The sequence below is a fragment of the Amblyraja radiata genome, chromosome 1 (assembly GCF_010909765.2).
Source record: "Amblyraja radiata isolate CabotCenter1 chromosome 1, sAmbRad1.1.pri, whole genome shotgun sequence".
NCBI lineage: Eukaryota > Metazoa > Chordata > Chondrichthyes > Rajiformes > Rajidae > Amblyraja > Amblyraja radiata.
Window position 1 is genome coordinate 35,738,611 of NC_045956.1, and position 19,376 is coordinate 35,757,986.

Genomic DNA, 19,376 nt, shown 5'->3' on the forward strand with positions numbered 1-19,376 from the left:
GGGTCAGCAGCTTCAAATTCCTGGGCAATAACATGTCAAATGACCTGTCCTGGGCCCAGCTCAGCGAGGTGGCATCCTAAGCTTCAGAAACTGGAGCTCTACTCATTGCCTTCCAGGAGTAACTAAATATTAAAAATAAATGAAGGCAGGATTCAGTCCCTTGAGCTTCCTCTGCCAATCAGTGGCTACTCCTCAGTAACCTGGCTGATTCTCAATATCTTCTTGCACTATCCCCATGTCCCTTGATTCCACTGATAAATTGCGATTTCTGCCTTATTCAATGGTTGCCACCACAGCTGGCCGAATTCCACTGATGCACCACCAACTGCATAAAGACATTCCCTCTCATTTCAGTCGTAGGTGGATAACCGCTAGAGAGTGTGATATGCGTTCCAGGGGACAGCTTCTCGCTTTGTCCAGGTTATCAAATCTGACCAAACTCAACCAGAAGATAGACACAGAGTGCTGGAGTAACTCAGCGAGTCAGGCAGCACCTCTGGAGAAATGAAATAGGTGATATTTCAGGTCAAGACCTTCTTTCCAGAGATCATGCCTAACCCACTGAGTTATTCCATCTTTTTGTGTCCATCTTCGGTTTAAACCGGCATCCGAAGTTCCTTCCTACACAAACTCAAACAGATTCTGTCCATCTCAAAGAGGTGTCCTCACATTGGTCTAAACTTGAGAGGATAGGGCCCGGCCCGGCCAGACCTATCCACAACCAGTTCCTCACTGCATTCCTTGGGCCGGAAGTACATCGTTGTTTAGGGAAGGAGACTGGATTGTACACAATATAGACAATAGACAATAGATGCAGGAGTAGGCCATTCAGCCCTTCGAGCCAGCACCACCATACATTGTGATCATGGCTGATCGTCCACAATCAATAACCCGTGCCTGCCTTCTCCCCACATTCCTTGATTCTACTAGCCCCTAGAGCTCTATCTAACTCTCTCTTAAATCCATCCAGTGATTTGGCCTCCACTGCCCTCTGTGGCAGGGAATTCCACAAATCTACAACTCTCTGGGTGAAAACTTTTTTCTCACCTCAGTCTTAAATAGGGCCCTGTACAACTGCAGAAGGATCTATTTGCTCCTATACTGAAATCCTCTTGTTATGAAGGCCAACATTCCATTAGCTTTCTTCACTGCCTGCTGTACCTGTAAGCCAACTTTTAGTGACCGGTGTACAAGGACGCCCAGGTCTCGCTGCACCTCCCCCTAACTCCATTGAGATAATAATCTGCCCCCTTGTTTTTGCCGCCAAAGTGTATAACCTCACATTTATCTATATTATATTGTATCTGCCACGCATCTGCCCACACACTCAACCTGTCCAGGCCACCCTGCAACCTCCTAACATCCTCTTCACAGTTCACACTGCCACCCAACTTTGTGTCATCCGCAAACTTGCTGGTGTTGCTCCTAATTCCCTCTTCCAAATCATTATATATGGTAAACAGTTGCGGCCCCAACACCGAACCTTGTGGCACTCCACTCGCCACTGTCTGACATTCTGAAAAAGACCCGTTCACTCCTACTCTTTGCTTCCTGTCTGCTAACCAATTTTCTATCCACGTCAACACCCTACCACCAATACCATGCGCTCTAATTTTAGTCACCAGTCTCCCATGCGGGGCTTTATCAAAGGCTTTCTGAAAGTCTAGATACACTACATCCACTGGCACCCCTTCATCCATTTTGCTTGTCACATCCTCAAAAAATTCCAGAAGATTAGACAATAGACAATAGATAATAGGTGCAGGAGTAGGCCATTCAGCCCTTCGAGCCAAAACCGTCAAGCATGATTTTCCTTTAATAAATCCATGTTGACGTGGACTAATCCTTTTACTGCTATCAAAATGCCCCATATTACCTTTTTAAAGATTGACTCCAGCATCTTTCCCACCACCAAAGTCAGGCTAACTGGTCTGTAATTCCCCGTTTTCTCTCTCGCTCCTTTCTTGGAAAGTGGGATAACATTAGCTATCCTCCAATCCACAGGAACTGATCCTGAATCTATCGAACATTGGAAAATGATCACTATGTCTCGAGCCACCTCCCTGAGGCCCAGGGTATTTATTATCCTTCAGTCCCATTAGCCTACCCAATACTATTTCTCGCCTACTGATAAATTCTTTCAGTTCCTCTACCTCCTTTGATCCTCTGTCTTCCAGTACTTCTGGGAGATTGTTAGTGTCTTCCTTAGTGATGACAGATCCAAAGTACCTGTTCATCTCTTCTGCCATTTCATTGTTCCCCATAATAATTTCACCCATGTCTGCCTTCAAGGGACCCACATCTGATTTTGCTACTCTTAACATATCTAAAGAAGCCAGTTTCCTCTTGTACTTCATCTTTTCGGCCCATATTGCCCGTTTTGTTTCCTTCTGTTTTCCTATGAAAGTTTCATAGAAACATAGAAACATAGAAAATAGGTGCAGGAGTAGGCCATTCGGCCCTTTGAGCCTGCACCGCCATTCAATATGATCATGGCTGATCATCCAACTCAGTATCCTGTACCTGCCTTCTCTCCATACCCCCTGATCCCTTTAGCCACAAGGGCCACATCTAACTTTCCCAACCCTCTGGCTTCCGACTACTCTTTGTTGTGTTATACATCTTTTCTTTTAATTTTATTCTATACCTAACTTCTCTTGTCAGCCACAGTTGCCTCCTACTCCCCTTAGAATCTTTATTCCTTTTTGGAATGAAATGATCCTGCGTCTTCCGGATTATGCCCAGAAAATTCTGCCATTGGTGTTCCACCATCATTCCTGCTAAGATTCATTTCCAGTCTACCTTGGCCAGCTCCCCTCTCATGCCTTCATAGTCCCCTTTGTTCAATTGCATCGCTGACACTTACGATTTAACCTTCTCCTTCTCAAATTGCAGATTAAAACAGATCTTCAAGTGGTTCCTTTACCTCGAGTTCTCTTGTCATAACTGGTTTATTGGACAACACTAAATCCAGAATTGCCTTTTCTCTGGTCGGCTCCATTACAAGCTGCTCTAAGAATTCATCTCGGACGCACTCTACAAACTCTCTTTCTTGGGGTCCTGAACCAACCTGACTTTCCCAGTCTACCTGCATATTGAAATCCCCCATCACCACAGTGGCATTACCTTTGTTACATGCCAGTTTTAACTCTGCTGCAACTTACACCCTACATCCGGGCTACTATTTGGGGGTCTGTAGATAACACCAATTAGTGTCTTTACAATTCCTCAACTCAATCCACAGTGACTCTACATCCTCAGTCCCTATGTCTTCCCTCGCAAGGGACTGAATTCCATCCCTCACCAGCAGAGCTACCCCCCCCTCCTCTGTCTGTCCTTTCTATAGGAAGTATAACGCTGAATAATAAGTTCCCAGGCCCGATCCTCCTGCAGCCACGTCTCGGTAATCCCCACGATGTCATATCTACCAACCTCTAACTGAGCCTCAAGCTCATCTGCTTTACTTCTTATACTTCGCGCATTCATATACAATACTTTGAATTCCTTACGTATCTCACCTTTCACATCGATCCCTATTACGCTTGGCCATACTCTCCTATCCCTTTGTGAGCTTTCTTTCCCGTTAATTCTGGGGTAATTAACTATCCCTTTCCCTTTAACTCCGTCCTTAACTATCCCATTTGACACCATCCGCCCCCCCCCTTATTTAGTTTAAAACCATCTGTGTTGCAGTGGCAAACCTGCCTGCCAGAATGCTGGTCCCCCACCTGTTAAGATGCAATCCGTTCCTTTTGTACAGTTCCCCCTTACTCCAAAACAGATCCCTGTGATCTAAGAATCTAAATCCCTGCCCCCTGCACCAGTTCCCCAACCACATATTCAGGTCCCGTATCTCCCTGTTCCTGCTCTCGCCAGCACGAGGGAGTGGAAGCAAACCGGAGATAACCACCCTGGCGGTCCTGCTTTTCAGCACTTTTCCAAGCTCTCTAAAGTCACGCTGCAGAATATTCATACCCTTCTTTCCGACATCGTTTGTGCCAACATGCACTACAACTTTCTGCTGTTCACCTTCGCCCTTGAGGATTTTCTGCACTCAATCCATGACATCCTAGATCCTGGCTCCAGGGAGGCAGCACACCATCCTCGAATCCCGTCTGTTGCCGCAGAAACCCCCGTCCGTACCTCTCACAATGGAGTCTCCAACCACCACAGCGTTGCCTGACGTCGGCCTCTTTGGTTTTGGCTCAACAGCACTTTTTGCATCGCAAGCCAGTGCGCCGCTCAGTGCGTCAACGTCTTCTGTCCCGACAGCTTCTAAGTGGGTGAACCTGTTCACAAGAGGTACAACACCCGGGGACCTGTGCATTCCATGTTTACTTCCCTTTCTCACCGTCACCCACCTTCTCTCGTCCAATACCTTAGGTGTAGGGCTCGTCGAGGAACGACTCAGCCTCTCGGATGAACCTGAAGTCATCCACTTGCTTCTCCAGTTCCCCAACATGATCCTTCAGGAACTGTACTTGGATGCGCTTCTCACATTTGTAACAGCCAGAGGCACCAGCGGTGTCCTTGACCTCCCACATACCAAGCATCACACTGAATCAGCTTGACTGACATCTCCTTCTTACGTCTCTCCCTCTCCAGCGTTTTGTGTAGCGTCCTCTCCTCAGCCTCCTCGCCAAAGACTCTTGAGCCAAAGACTCACACTTTACTCACAAGGCCGCTCCCTTAAAGCAGTCTAGCTTATATTGACATAAATTGCCTAATTTACCAATTTACAAATCAAATCAAATTTAGACACCATTTAGATAATAATCTTTCCTGCATTTATCCACATTAAACTGCATCTTCCATGCATCTGCCCACTCACCCAACCTATCCAAGTCACCCTGCATTCTCATGTGGAAGTAACATTGTTTTTGTTGGCTGTCTTACCGACCAGAGTTTATTCATTGTTTTACTGTTACAAAATAAAACCCTTTGAATTCACTCACTGTCTCGACTCGACAAACTGGTGACCCCGACGCGTCCACTCGTATATTGGACGTCAAGAATGCAAGCCGCCGCCGTTCCCGACGCCTCAAGCTACCCATGATCTGGGCTGAACAGCCACAGGTTTGGTTCACCCACGTAGAAGCGCAATTTCATTTCCGCAACATCGTGATAGATGACACCAAATACTTACATATCGTCGGCGCGCTCACACAGGAGACGGCTTAGTGGCCACTGCCGTTCCCACAAGACCCGCCAGCACTCGGGCTCAGCCGCAGAGATCGCGCCGCCCACCTCTACACATGGACGGGTTGGCCATCGCAAGCCGCCCACGCTGATGGACGAAATTCTCGCCCTGATGGACGGCCACCGCCCATGTCTGCCCTTCGAACAGGCGTTCTTAGAGCAGATGCCTGATGGCATCCACCTCATGCTCGCCGGTGCCGATATCGCTGACCCCTTACAGCTCGCCGAGAGGGCCGACGAACTCCGGTTAGCGAAGCAGCAAGGTGGTGGCTCCATCAACCGGGTTTCCGCGTCAGCGCGCCGGGGCCCGGGATAAACACAAATGGTGCTTCTACCAACTCCGCTGGGGCGCTGAGGCTCGACGCTGCCGTCAACCCTGTTCGTTTCAGGGAAATGCCTCGGCCGATCTTCTGTAGAGGCGATCACGATCGGCCCAAACAACCGCATCTATGTCCGTGACCATCATTCTGGCAAACGCTTCCTCGTCGACTCTGGGGCTATCGTTAGCATCCTCCCGCCGACTAGACACGACACCTGTGCTGGTAAGCGGGGCCCAGTACTCACGGCCATTAATAGAAGCACAATTCGCACTTACGGCACGCGGTCCCTCTAGCTCTCTTTCGACTCCTGCCCGTATAAGTGGACATTCATCGTAGCCGACGTCGCACAGCCGCTCCTGGATGCCGACTTCCTGCGGGCTTTCTCCCTCTTAGTCGATGTGCGGGGCAGGCACATGATTCTGCGATCGGCGCTCAGCCCCGCGTCCCCACAGCCCCCACCCAGCACGCAGCGCAGCGCCGTCGCCGAGGTCGATGGCCCCTATGCCTCCCTCCTCACCGATTTCCCTGAGCTCCTCACTCCCCGTTTCAGCGCGGCAGCCTCCAAGCACGGGGTCGTACCTCACATCTCAACCGTGGGCCCTCCGGAACAGGCCCGGGCGCGCTGTCTTCCACCGGACAAGCTGCGCATCGCCAGGGAGGAGTTCCAGCTCATGGAGGACATGGGGATCGTCCGGCGCTCGGACAGCCCGTGGGCATCCTCGCTACACATGGTCCCCAAAGCATCTAGGAGACCATGTGGGGATTATCGGCGTCTGAATGCCATGACAACTGCGGACCGCTACCCGGTGCCCCACATCCAGGATTTTTCCGCCCGCCTCGAGGGTGCCACCTTCTTCTCTAAAGTCGACCTTGTTCGGGGCTATAATCAGATACCCATTCGCGACGACATCCCCAAGACCGCGACGATCACCCCGTTCGTGTTGTTCGAGTGGCTGCTTATGCCTTTTGGATTAAAGAACGCCGCACAGGCATTCCAAAGGCTTAGGGTCGGGAGGAGTCTGCCGTTCATCTACCTGGATGACATCCTGGTCGCAAGCCCCACCCAGCACGAGCACGTCGTACACCTGTGGACCCCCTGCAGCGCCTCCTCGACATAATCAACCCCACCAAGTGCCAGTTCGGCCTCTGTTCCATCTCATTTCTGGGGCACAGCGTCACACCTCAAGGCACCACCCCTCTACCCTCGAAGGTGGAGGCCATTTGGCAGTTTCCCCGGCCGTGCACGGTAAAGGGGTTGCAGGAATTTGTCGGCAAGGTGAATTTTTACCATCGTTTCGTGCCGGCAGCTGCCAACATCATGTGCCTCCTTTTCCAGTCGCAAGCCGCGGGAGCTCGAATGGTTCTCGGAGGCGGACGCGGCGTTCGAGGGTGCCAAGGCGGCCCTGGCCAACGCAACCATGTTGGTCCACCCGCGGGCCTCAGCCTCAACGTCCCTCACTGTGGACGCCTCGGACGCGGCTGTGGCCGGCGTCCTGGATCAGCGCGTCGATGGCTGCTGGCAGCCGCTGGCCTTTTTCAGCCGTCAGCTTCAAGCTCCCAAGCGCAACTACAGCGATTTGACAGAGAGCCCCTGGCGTTGTACCCGTCCATCAGGCACTCCCGTTATTTTCTCGAAGGTCGCATTTTCACTGCCTTCACTGACCACAAACCCCTTACCTTTGCCTTGGGTGAGGTCTCCAACCCGTGTTCCGCCCGACAGCAGCGGCACCTTGTTTACATATCAGAGCACACCATGGACGTTCAGCACAACACCGTCGCTGACGCTCTGTCTCGCCCCGCCCTCCCCTCCATTTCGGCTGTAGACCATGGCGTGGACTACGACGAGCTGGCTGCGGTTCAGCGTGCAGATGCTGGGATGGCGGACTGCCGCACTGCTGTTTCTGGCCTCCTGTTGGCTGATGTCCCGTGTGGAGCCTCAGGCACGGTGGTCCTTTGCGATGTCTCCACGGATCGACCTCGCCCCATCGTCCCCATTAGTTGGCGTCGCCGGATTTTTTACTCCATCCACGGTCTGGCCCAGCCGTGCATATGGGCGACCTCTGCGCCCTCCGGTGCATGATTTCGACGTCCCCGTGGGACGTTTTCTGCATATCCACGTTGACCTGGTGGGCCCATTGCCGACATCTCGCGGCGCCATCCAGTTACTCACCGTCGTGGATCGATTCACGAGGTGGACGGAGGTTATCCCGCTCTCAGACACCCCCACCGCATCTCGCGCCCGGGACCTGGCGGCCAACTGGATTGCCCAGTTCGGGGTCCTGTTGGACATCTCCACCGGTTGTCTGGACCAGTTGCTGTGGGTGCTACTCGGGAACCGCACTGACCCCAAAGAGGACTTAGCCGCTTCCTCCGCCAAGCTCATGTACGGCTCGGCCCTGCGGGTGCCTGGGGACTTTCTCCCTGCTGTCCGAGGACGGGTGGACTCTGCCCCGGCGTTGCTGGCCACCCTCCGGGAGCGGGTGAGTGGGCTAGCTCCAGTTCCCACTTCGTGGCACGGTTTGCCGGCGGTGCACGTGCCATCGGCTCTGCTGCATTGTACCTTTGGTTTCGTTCGCAGGGACGCTCACAGATCCCCCTTGCTGCGAGTCTACGAGGGGCCGTTCCGGGCGTTGCGATCTGGATTCGCCACCTTCACCTTGGACGTGGGGGGCCGGGAGGAGATCGTCTCCTTCGGTCAACTCAAGCCAGCCAATGTCGACGTTGACAGCCCGGTGGTTGTTGCACTGCCCTGACGTAGAGGTCGTCCGCTGGCCGATCCAGCTGCACCGGTTGTGTCTGTTATCCCCAACCCGGTTGTACCCGTTCCTTCCATTGCGGTTTCCTGGTCCTGCTCGACCAGTCCCCCTGTTCGGCCTGTTCGCCTTGTTACACCCGCCCCGCCTCCGCTGACCACGCGTTCTGGTCGCTGTGTCCGGGTCCCTGCTCGGTTCCGTACCTCGGCTTCTGTGGGGGGGGGGGGGGGGGGTCCGGTAGCGGTGTGCCAATACCATGTGCCCTAATTTTGCCCACTAATCTCCTATGTGGGACATTATCAAATGCTTTCTGAAAGTCCAGGTACACTACATCCACTGGCCCTCCCTTGTCCATTTTCCTAGTTACATCCTCAAACATTTCCAGAAGATTAGTCAAGCATGATTTCCCCTTCGTAAATGCATGCTGACTCGGACCGATCCTGTTACTGCAATCCAAATGTGCGCTATTTCATCTTTTATAATTGACTCCAGAATCTTTCCCACCACCGATGTCAGGCTACACAAGCGAAGCCCAACAGAATTGGTGCCATTTGGCATCAGATTGCTCTCTCTGCTAGAAGCCAATGCTGTTCTGTTCAACCAGGTTAACGGTATGAGAACATCTCCAATACTGTTACGAATGTGAGTTGAGTGAAATGCCATAGATGGGTAGCTGGAGAAACTCAGCGGGTGAGGCAGCATCTATGGAGAGAAGGAATGGGCGACATTTCGGGTCGAGACCCCTCTTCAGACTGATGTCGGGACTGAAGGGGGAAAGAAAGGAAGTAGACGGAGACAGTAGGCTGTGGAAGAACTGGGAAGAGGGAGGGGATGGAGAGAGAAAGCAAGGGCTATCCAAAATTAGAGAAGTCAATGTTCATACCGCTGGGGTGTAAACTACCCAAGTGAAATATGATGTGCTCTTCCTCCAATTTGCGCTGGGCCTCACTCTGGCAATGGAGGTCGGATTCGGAATGGGAGGGGAAGTTGAAGTGCTGAGCAACCGGGTGATCAGGTTGGTTAAGACGGACTGAGCGGAGGTGTTCAGTGAAATGATCGCCGAGCCTGCGCTTGGTCTCGCCGATGTAGAGAAGTTGACACCAGGAACAGCGGATGCAGTAGATGAGGTTGGAGGAGGTGCCTCACCTGGAAAGACTGATTGGGTCCTTGCATGGAGTCGAGGGGGTAGGTAAAGGGACAAGTGTTGCATTTCCTGTGGTTGCAAGGGAAAATACCTGGGGAGGTGGTGGTTTGGGTAGGAGAGGGACGAATTGACCAGGGAGTTACGGAGGGAACGGTCTCTGAGGAAAGCAGAAAAGGAGGAGATGGGAAGATATGGCCAGTAGTGTGATTCCGTTGGAGGTGGCGAAAATGTCGGAGGATTATATGTTGTATGTGGCGGCTGATGGGGCTCCAACCTACCCCCCCCCCCCCCCCGGTCCAATCCCTCCCCACCTATGTCCAAGCCACCTCACACACTCTTTGTCTCCTTCATGAATTCCGTTTTCCTGGCTCCCTCATCTTTACCATGGATGTCCAGTCACTCTACACCTCCATCCACCACCAGGAGGGTCTTAAAGGAGGCCCTATCCCCGAACTCTACCTCCTCTACATTGACAACTGCATTGGTGCAACCTCCTGCACCCATGCAGAACTTACTGACTTCATTAACTTCACCACTAATTTCCATCCAGCCTCCTTCCCCTCCCACTTCCCAGTTCTCCCACAAGTCCCACTGTCTCCGCCTACTGCCTTTCTTACCCCCACCCCCAAGACATCAGTCTGAAGAAAGGTCTCGACCCGAAACGTCGCCCATTCCTTCTCTCCATAGATGCTGCTTCACCTGCAGAGTTTCTCATTTTTGCCTACCTTCGATTTTTCCAGTATCTGCAGTTCTTTTCTTAAACATACGTGTAGCCGCTGCCCGGAGAACCTGAATTCCATGGAATCACAGAGTCATACAGCACGGAAACAGACAGGCCCTTCGGCACAACTTGTCCACGAAGATGCCCCATCTACACTAGTCCACCTGCCTGTACTTCCCCATATCCATCTAAACCTGTCTTTTCCATGTACCAGTCCAAATATCGTTTAAATATTGTTATCGTTTCTCATCTGCCAGCTCGTTCTATACACCCACCACCCTCTGTCTCTGTGTGAAGAAACTTGCCCATCAGGTTCCCTTTAAATCTTTTCACTCCCACAACCCTATGCCCTAGTTTTAGACACCCCACCCTTGGGAAAGAAGGGCATCAGGTCATAAGTGATGGTTGAGGTGATAGGATACTCCGCCATTCAATCATGGCTGATCTATCTCTCCCTCCTAACCCCTTTCCCCTGCCTTCTCTCCATAACCCCGGACACCCGTATTAATCAAGAATCTGTCTATCTATCAAAACCTGTGACCGTCGACTTTATGTGTAGGAAGGAACTGCAGTTGCTGGTATAATTCGAAGATAGACACAAAATGCTGGAGTGACTCAGCGGGATAGGCAGCATCTCTGGAGCGAAGGAATGGGTGACGTTTCGGGTCACCCATCTGAAGAAGGGTCTTGACCCGAAACGTCACCCCTTCCTTCTCTCCAGAGATACTGCCTGTCCCGCTGAGTTGCTCCAACGTGTTGTGTCTATCTTCGAATTATACCAGCATCTGCAGTTCTTTCCTACACCTCTAACCATCGACTTCATCCCTGCCCATCGTGACCTTCCACACTCTTTTAGCTCTGCCCTCAGCCTCCATCCTGTCCAATCCTCATCATCATCCACTATCTCCAGCCCTGGCAGCGGGTTGTCCGCCCTCTCCGCTGTTACTCCTCTTCAACACGTTTGAACGCCTTTGCCCGGGTAGAGTGGGGTTGGTCAGGGGAGAAGCAGGCATCTTGGGTGGCGAACGCACGCCTCTCCTCCCGCTGCGTCGCTGGCACCTTCCCTCTCTCTGCCTGACATTGCCTCACCTCCTCTGCCGGCTCCCGCCACCGGGGACGTGCGCCTTTTAATTCACGCACTTTCACCCGCCCAACCTTGAAACGGGGGCTTTACCTCCTCTGCGGTTGACACAAGGAACCGCAATGTGTCCAGCGCGACACGGCGAGTGCTGCACTTGGACTAACTACCTTCTCAGTGTCGGCTCCACAACAGTGCGGATACGCCAGCTCCTCAACATCCCGGCTCCGCTCTCCTAGACTCCACCCCAGGCCCCATCTCCCGCCCCCCTGACTCCCTCACACCTCCCCCCCCCTTCCCCCTCCCTATCCATCCCATCCCCATCCCTCATCCATATCCCTCCCTCTCTCCCCCCATCCCCCACCCCCATCCTCCTTCCCTCCAGTAACAACTGCTACAAAGGGAAAAGCTGCGCAGAACTTCCCGGCAACATGCCGTTTTGAGTCACAGTGTGGAAACAGGCCCTTCGGCCCAACTTGCCCACACTGACCGCCATGTCCCAGCTACATTAGTGCCACCTGCCTGTCTTTGCCCACGTCACTCTAGAGCGGTCTATCGCCACTTGGGATTCATTAAGTAAATGCTCGTGTGAAGTTGACGCAAGCAACTGGAGAAAAGAAAGCTATACAAGTTGCGCTTTAAAATCCCCATTCAGTTCACCAGGACTACAAGGAACTGCAGACGCAGGAAACTTCAGCAAAGTGCTGGAGGAACTCAGTGACTCAGGCAGCATATGTGGATGGAATGGGGCAGGCGACGTTTCGGGTCGGGACCCTTCCCCAGACTGATGGAGTAAGGGGAGGCTGGAAAAGAGAGACGGTGGGGGGGGGGGGGGGGGGCGAAGCCTGGCGAGTGATAGGTGGATGCAGGTGAAGGAGGATGGGTGAGGGGGGGGGGGGTCGGACTGAAGGGCCCAGACCCGGAACGTCGCCTGTGCATTGCCTCCACAGACGCTGCCTGACCCAATGAGTTCCTCCAGCACTTTGTGTTTTGTTCCAGATTGTAGTACCTGCAGTTTCGTGTGCTTCCATGCGACGGGGGGGGGGGGGGGGGGGGTCGCAGCCCCTGCCTGGGCTCTCCCACCAGTGGACCTGGGCCCCAGGGGTGACGGCTGGCCCGGTGGTGGGGCATCGCAGCCCCTGCCTGTGGTGACAACTGCCCGTCGCTCACACAAGCCGCACACACAGCGCCGCCGCTGCACCGTCTGCCGCAGACAGCATGCTGCAAATACCCGCGGCCAAGCAGCACCATGGACAGAGAACACACACAATGTGCTGGAGTAAACCGCGGGGCAGGCAGCATCTGTGGAGAACATGGACACCTAGTGCTGGAGTAAACCGCGGGGCAGGCAGCATCTCTGGAGAATATGGACACAAAGTGTTGGAGTAACTCAGCGGGTCAGGCAGCGTCTGTGGAGATAGGTGACTTCGGCCCGGGACCCTTCTTCAGTCTCTGGGAGCCGTGAGAATCGGAGACCCTGGGAAGGTAAAGTGAGGGAGAAAGGAATTGGGAAGTTTGAGACGCGGCTACTGAAAGAGAAGCGCTCAACCGTGTGCGAGAATTCACCAAGTGACACAAGAAGAGTTGAACAAGGCGTCATGTTGCGGGCGGATAGGCGGTGTGGTGGAGACTGCGGAAAGATAGACCATGCAGTCGGAATCAGAAACCCACAGGTCGACACGCCAGCTGAGCTCATGTGGGACACCCGGGGTTAAGGGCAGGTTCACGGCTCGCTCTTCCCTCTGCACCCAGCCCGGGTTGACAGGGCGGGGCGTCACACCCAGCCCGCCCGGGCTTTATGTAATGTCCATGGAGCCAAGAGCAGGATGTCACGGTGGGGTAAAATCAACGACTAGGATGTGACACGGATGGCATGACGAGAACTCTGTCCCCTGGAGTGTGTGGGAATTATCTCCAGGGTCCCTGGAATTCTCTACGGAGTCGTTGGGATTTTCTCCAGAGTGTGTGGGAATTCTCTGTGGAGTGTATGTGAATTCTCTGCAGAGTGGGTGGGAATTCTCTACGGAGTGGGTGGGATTTTCTCCGGACTGTGCGGGAATTTCCTGTGGTTTGGGGAATTCACTCCAGTGTGCAGGAATTCTCTGTGGAGTTTATGGGAATTCATGAATTATCTCTCAGTTTAATGTGTAATGATCCTCTACAAGCGTGAAAATGACAAAGATTCTGCCTCGTGGTATCTGTGGGACTTCTGCTTGCCCGGGGTGTGGCCAGGATGTTCCCTCTCTCTGGGGAGACTGGGCTAGCGCCGTGTGTCGGAGTGGCCAGGGTTCTCTCTGTCCCGGGAGAGTGGGCAAGCACGGTGTGTAGGAGTGGCCCGGGTCTCTCTCTCTCTCTCTCTGTCCCTCTGTTCGGGCTCCCTGTTTCTCTTTCAGCGAGTTGGCCTGCCTGTGCAGTGTGGATGAATGGAGCACTGCATCCCCACGGAGCTGGCCACGACCCGAATGTGTGTCCCTCCGGACCACACATGCCGCTCGCAGGACCACACATGTCCCCCCGGGGGAGAGAGAGAGAGCGACCGCTCGGCCCCCGGGTGCTGGAGCGTTGGAGCTGCGGCTCCCTCAGCAGTCTGTGCCAAATCACAGCCGCAACCGACAGCAATGTCCCGCCTTGCCCCATGAATGAGCGCGTTCCGTGCCAACCTTGTCACTGGTGTCTACGCTTGCGGGTCCCCCTCCCTCGTGCTCCCCCGGACCGTCTACCCCCCCCCCCCCCCCCCCCCCCCCCACCCATTCTCCCAGCCCGAGTCCCCCTCCCCCCATCCCCACGCCCCGAGTCCCATGTACCTTACTCTCTCCTCCTTTACACTCCTCTCCCTTACTCCCACCCACCCCCGCCCGCCTCTCTCTCCCTTTACTCCCCTCTCCCCCGCCCGCCTCTCCCTCCCTTTACTTCCCTCTCCCTTACTCCCCCCGGCCGGTCGGTCCCCGCTCCTCCCGCCGTCAATGTGAGTACAAGGGCAGCGAGCGCATCGTGCAATGAGCGCGGCTACAGACCCCGCGCCCTTCAAGCATCGTTTCCCCGGCTCAGCACAATCCAAGGTCACAGTGGGAGGGGAGGGGAGGGGAGAGAAGGGGGGTACCACTCTCACTCTCCTTCTGTCCCGGGAGCTTCGTGTCCTCTCTCGCCCTCTGCCCCCAGCAGCAACAGCAGCAGCAACAGCAGCAGCAGCAGTGCCGGGTGAAGGGACAGCGCCTCCGCAACGCGCCGTTACCGGTACCGGGCAGGAGACGCGGCGGCGACGGGGACGGGGACGGGGACGATGCGGGAGGAGTGCGTTTGTCACCTTGCCCTCTGACGCTGCCTGTGTCCCTGACCTCGCAGAGCCCGTCCCGGCCCGTCCTTGCACCGTGAGCCGAGACACGCTTCAGTAACGGCAAACTCCGAGCAGCCAACCGGCCGCAACTGCCCGCACACCAAGTTTAAATAACTACTCGGGCAAGAGTGCCGGCGACAGCAGCGCCAGATGCCCGCTCTTACCTGCGCCGCTGGCGGGCTGTGAGAGGGTGAGAAGGGGGGACGGCTCCAGCTCCGGCTCCGCACGGCCCGTGTCGCGGCAACACTAGCACAACTCCGCTCCGCACACACACCAAAAATAGCTACACACCCCCTTCCCTCCCCCTGCGCCAATCGGCACATGTCCACACTCCGCAACTCCCCCTGCAGCCCGCCCCGTAGCCCGCCCGCCACTCGGCCAGCTCTAGGGGTTACCAGCAAAGACGTGTCCCACACAGTACACACCTGGCAACTATGCCCGCAGCACATTACTCACCATGGTCGGACCACAGTAACACAAGCTCGCACACTCACTCACCGGAGCACACACACACATAGTAACACACACTCAGGGGGGCACACACACACACTCACGGGGCCACACACACACACGGGGCTACACACACACAGTAACACACACACGCTCACGGGGCCACACACACACAGTAACACACACACTCACGGGGCCACACACACACAGTAACACACACACTCACGGGGCCACGCACACACAATCACAGGGCCACGTACACACTCACGGGGGCACATTCACAATAACACTCACTCACACACTGACACACACACTCACTCGCAAAGACATACATATTTACACACACACAGTAACAAGCTCACACAGTGACACACACATATTCTCATACACACGCTCAGTGTCACACACACACACACAATGACAGTGCCACACACACTCACAGTGTCACGCACACATAGGCATACACACATTCACTGTGCCACATACTCGCAAGGACACACACACACAGGCCGGCCAGTGTCTACAGTATAGATGTGTAAATGCACTCTTTATCCGCATGGTCGGGAGTGCGGGCACACGAGGGGATGTGCGGATCGAATGCAGCGATCCGGCCAAGTGTGTACTAAAGAGAGAGAGAGGGACATTGCAGCGGTACCGAGACCGGGGGTTGGTGTAACCGGGGCCGGCGGGAGCGGCGAGGGGGGTGCGAGGCAGGGGGAGTGCGGGGCGGGCCTTGGTCGGCAGGGAAGATGCTGATGGAGAGGCAGGGAGTGAGATCCGCTGTGTGACTGCTGTGACCTTGCGGAGAATCTGCGCGGAGCCGGCAGCGGCATGAGGGGGAGGAGCCGGTGATGAGTGAGGTGGGGGTGGGGGGTGAGTCAGGGGATGCCGGTGGTGGCGGCAGGGGGGTGGGGTGAGTCAGGGGGTGGTGGGAGGGGGGGGGGGGGTGAGGTGGTGGGGGGGGGGGGGGGGGTGAGGTGGTGCCGGTGGTGGGGGTGGGGGGGGGAGGGGGAGTGGAGGTGAGGTGAGGGGGTGCCGTCCTCTGCCCTCTCCTTGCCGTGGGCCGAGCCGGGCACCGCGCTGCCCAGGGATCCCTCCCCCCGGGGCGGGCTAAGCAGCCCCGACACACGCTGGGAGTAGCCGGGGTTTGCCCGCATTCCGAGGGGGGGGGGGGGGGGGGGGGGGGGTCGGGGGGATCCTCACCGTAGGGACAGAGGCAAGCGGGGGGTGACCGCGGTAAACCCCTCCTCCCCCCCCCCCCCCCCCGCCGGGGTCCCTCCGCTGTGGCTCCGCCACTGCTAGTATTGTATTTTTAAACATGACTCAAAAGAGACAAAGTGCTGGAGTAACTCAGCGGGACAGGCAGCATCTCTGGGGAGAAGGAATGGGTGACCCTTCTTCAGACTGCTTGGGTGGGGATAAGGGAAACGAGAGATATAGACGGTGATGTGGCTGTTTCGGCCTGGAGCTGACTCCAGCCATCCATCGATAGCCCACACTGCCCCAATCCAGCTGTATACACAAGCTTCTCGTGTCCCCTCCGGCACTTTACTGGTCAGTTTACATCTCAGTCACTTACTCCATGAACATCACTGCCCCTGTAGCGCTTCCGGGCGTGTTGAATAATCTCCAAGGCAGTAAGAGAGTCACTGAGGATACTCTTCTTCCGTCTGAAGAGGCGTCCCGACCCGAAACGTCACCTATTCCTTTTCTCCAAAGATGCTGCCTGACCCACTGAGTTACTCCAGCACTCTGTGTCTATCTTATAAACCAGCATCTGCAGTTCCTTGCTTCTACTGAGAATGCTCAGCAGGACAGTCGACATACATCATGGTGACAAGCCATTCGGCACAACTTGTCCATGCAAACTAACATGCAACAACCAACTAAGGTAATCTAATTTGCCCCATTTTGCCCAAATGACTCTAAACTTTTCCTCTCCATGTAGCTGTACACATGTCTTTTAAATGTTCATAAATTCATGTGATAGGAGAAGAATTAGGCCATTAAGGCCCATCAAGTCTACTCTGCCATTCAATCATGGCTGATCTAACTTTCCCTCCCAACCCCATTCTCCTGCCTTCTCCCCATAACCCCTGACACCTCTCAACCTCCTGCGCTCCATGGAATAAAGCCTCCCCAACCTCTCCCTGTAGCTCAGGTTGAGTCCTGGCAACATCCTCGTAAATCTTCTCTGCACCCTTTCCAGCTTAATGACTTGGGACTTGGTCAGATTGGGAGAGTGGGCAACGAAGTGGCAGATGGAATGCAGGAGAGAATCAAGAAATTAGAGGTGCAACGAGATCTGAGAATGCTGGTGCAGGATTCCCAAAAGGATCATTTGCAGATCGAGTCGGTAGTAAGGAAGGCAAATGCAATACTAGCATTTATTTTGAGAGGACTAGAATATAAAATCAAAGATGAAATGCTGAGGCTTTGTAAGGTGCTGGTGAGGCCACATTTGAAATATTGTGAGCTGTTTTGGGCCCCATATCTGAGGAAGGATGTGCTAGCATTGGAGAGGGTCCAGAGGAGGTTTATGAGAATGATCCCAGGAATGAGTGGGTTAACGTACGATGACGGCACTGGGCCTGTACTCACTGGAGTTTAGAAGGATGAGGGAGGACCTCATTGAAACCTATAGTGAATGTGGATGTTTCCAGTCATGGGAGGGTCTAGAACCAGAGGGCATAGCCTCAGAATAAACGTTTACACCTTCAAAATGAAGAAGAGGAGGAATTTATTCAGTTGGATGGTAGTGAACCAGTGGAATTCATTGCCATAGATGGCAGTGGAGGCCGGTCACTGGGTACTTTTAAGTATGAGTTCTTGATTAGGAAAGGTGTCAAATGTTATGGGGAGAAGGCAGGAGAATGGGGTTATGGGGGGAAATAGATCAGCCATGATTGAATGGCAGAGTAGACTAAATGGGCTGAATGTCCAAATTCTGATCCTGTGTCTTATGGTTTTATAACAGCCTTCCTGTAGCAGGTGACCAAAACTGAACACAATACTCCAAATACAGCCTCACCAATGACTTCTAATGTCTCAGGTCAATCCTGTGAACAGAAGCGGGAAGATATCGAGCGTGTAGGAAAGAACTGCAGATGCTGGTTTAAATCGAAGGTAGACACAAAATGCTGGAGTAACTCAGCGGGACAGGCAGCATTTCTGGAGAGAAGGAATGGGAACAGGGAGATATAGAGCATGTTTTAAGATACAGTTAATATGGGGATGGGAGGGAAGGAGCAGGTGTTCTGATGGTATATGGGAGAAGTTAAATAACAAACAAAATAATAGGGAAAGTTTAGTTTAGTTTATTATTATCATGTGTACTGAGGTAGAGTGAAAGGCCTTTGTCGTGTGCTATCCAGTTGGTGAAAAGACTATACCTGATTACAAACAACCAGTCCACAATGTGCAGGTACAGGATAAAGAGAATAATGTTTAATACAAGATAAAGTCCAGTAAAGTCTGATTAAAGATAGTTCAAATGTTTCCACGAGGTAGATGGCAGGTCAGGACCGCTCTCTAGCTGGTGATAGGATGGTTCAGTTGCCTGATAACAGCCGGGAAGAAACTCCCTGAATCTGGAGGTGTGCGTTTTCACACTTCTGTACCTCTTGCCTGATGGGGGAGAGGAGAAGAGGGAGTGACCGGGGTGAGCCTGGTCCTCAATTACGCTGCTTGCCTTGCTGTGGCAGCGTGAAGTGTAGGGGAAATATTGAGAGGACCCCAAAATGCAGAAAAAACACAGAATTTACCAAAAGAATATGAAAAGAATCCAAACTGATAATACTGTAGCTGCTGTAAACCTGAAAGCAAAGTCAATAATGGTGGAGGAAGAGGTGGGCGCGTCAGGCAGCGTGAGTGGAAGGGGGGGGGAAACAAACTTCATGCTTCATTGCACTAAACGTCATTCTCTTCTCATGTATCTGTACACTGTAAATGGCTCGATTATAATCATGCATTGTCTTTCCGCTGTCTGGTTAGCACGCAACAAAAGCTTTTCACTGTACCTCGGTACACGTGACAATAAATTAAACTGAGACTGAAACTAGGAAAGTTGCTCTTTATTAAGAGCGATGTTCAGTAGGAATAAAGCTGCCTCACTGAATTCAACAGGCCTCGGTGAGACCATGGAACTTTGGCCCCTTTACCTACACAAGGCTACACTGGCCATGGAGGGAGTGCTGTGGAGAGTCACCTGGCGAGCTCCTGGGACTGCAGATTTAGGCCAACCAGGTACATTCAGTCTGTCTCTGTACTCAGAGTTTAAGAGAGAGGTGATCACTCAAATGACCAAAAGCCTTGGAGACCTCAACAAGACATTGGTGAGGCCACGTTTGGAGTATTGTGTCAGTTTTGGTCACCCTG

General features: G+C 53.7%; 1 protein-coding gene across 1 annotated transcript in view; it reads right to left on the bottom strand.

Moving 5' to 3' along the window:
• The window catches only part of cplx1 (complexin 1), an 89,996-nt gene extending 75,187 nt beyond the window's left edge, over positions 1-14,809 (bottom strand). Inside the window, exon 1 of the mRNA XM_033020475.1 lies at positions 14,714-14,809. The gene's annotated coding sequence lies outside the window, so the exon portion shown is untranslated. The remainder of the gene's footprint in view (positions 1-14,713) is intronic.
• Between the last annotated feature and the right edge of the window lie 4,567 nt (positions 14,810-19,376).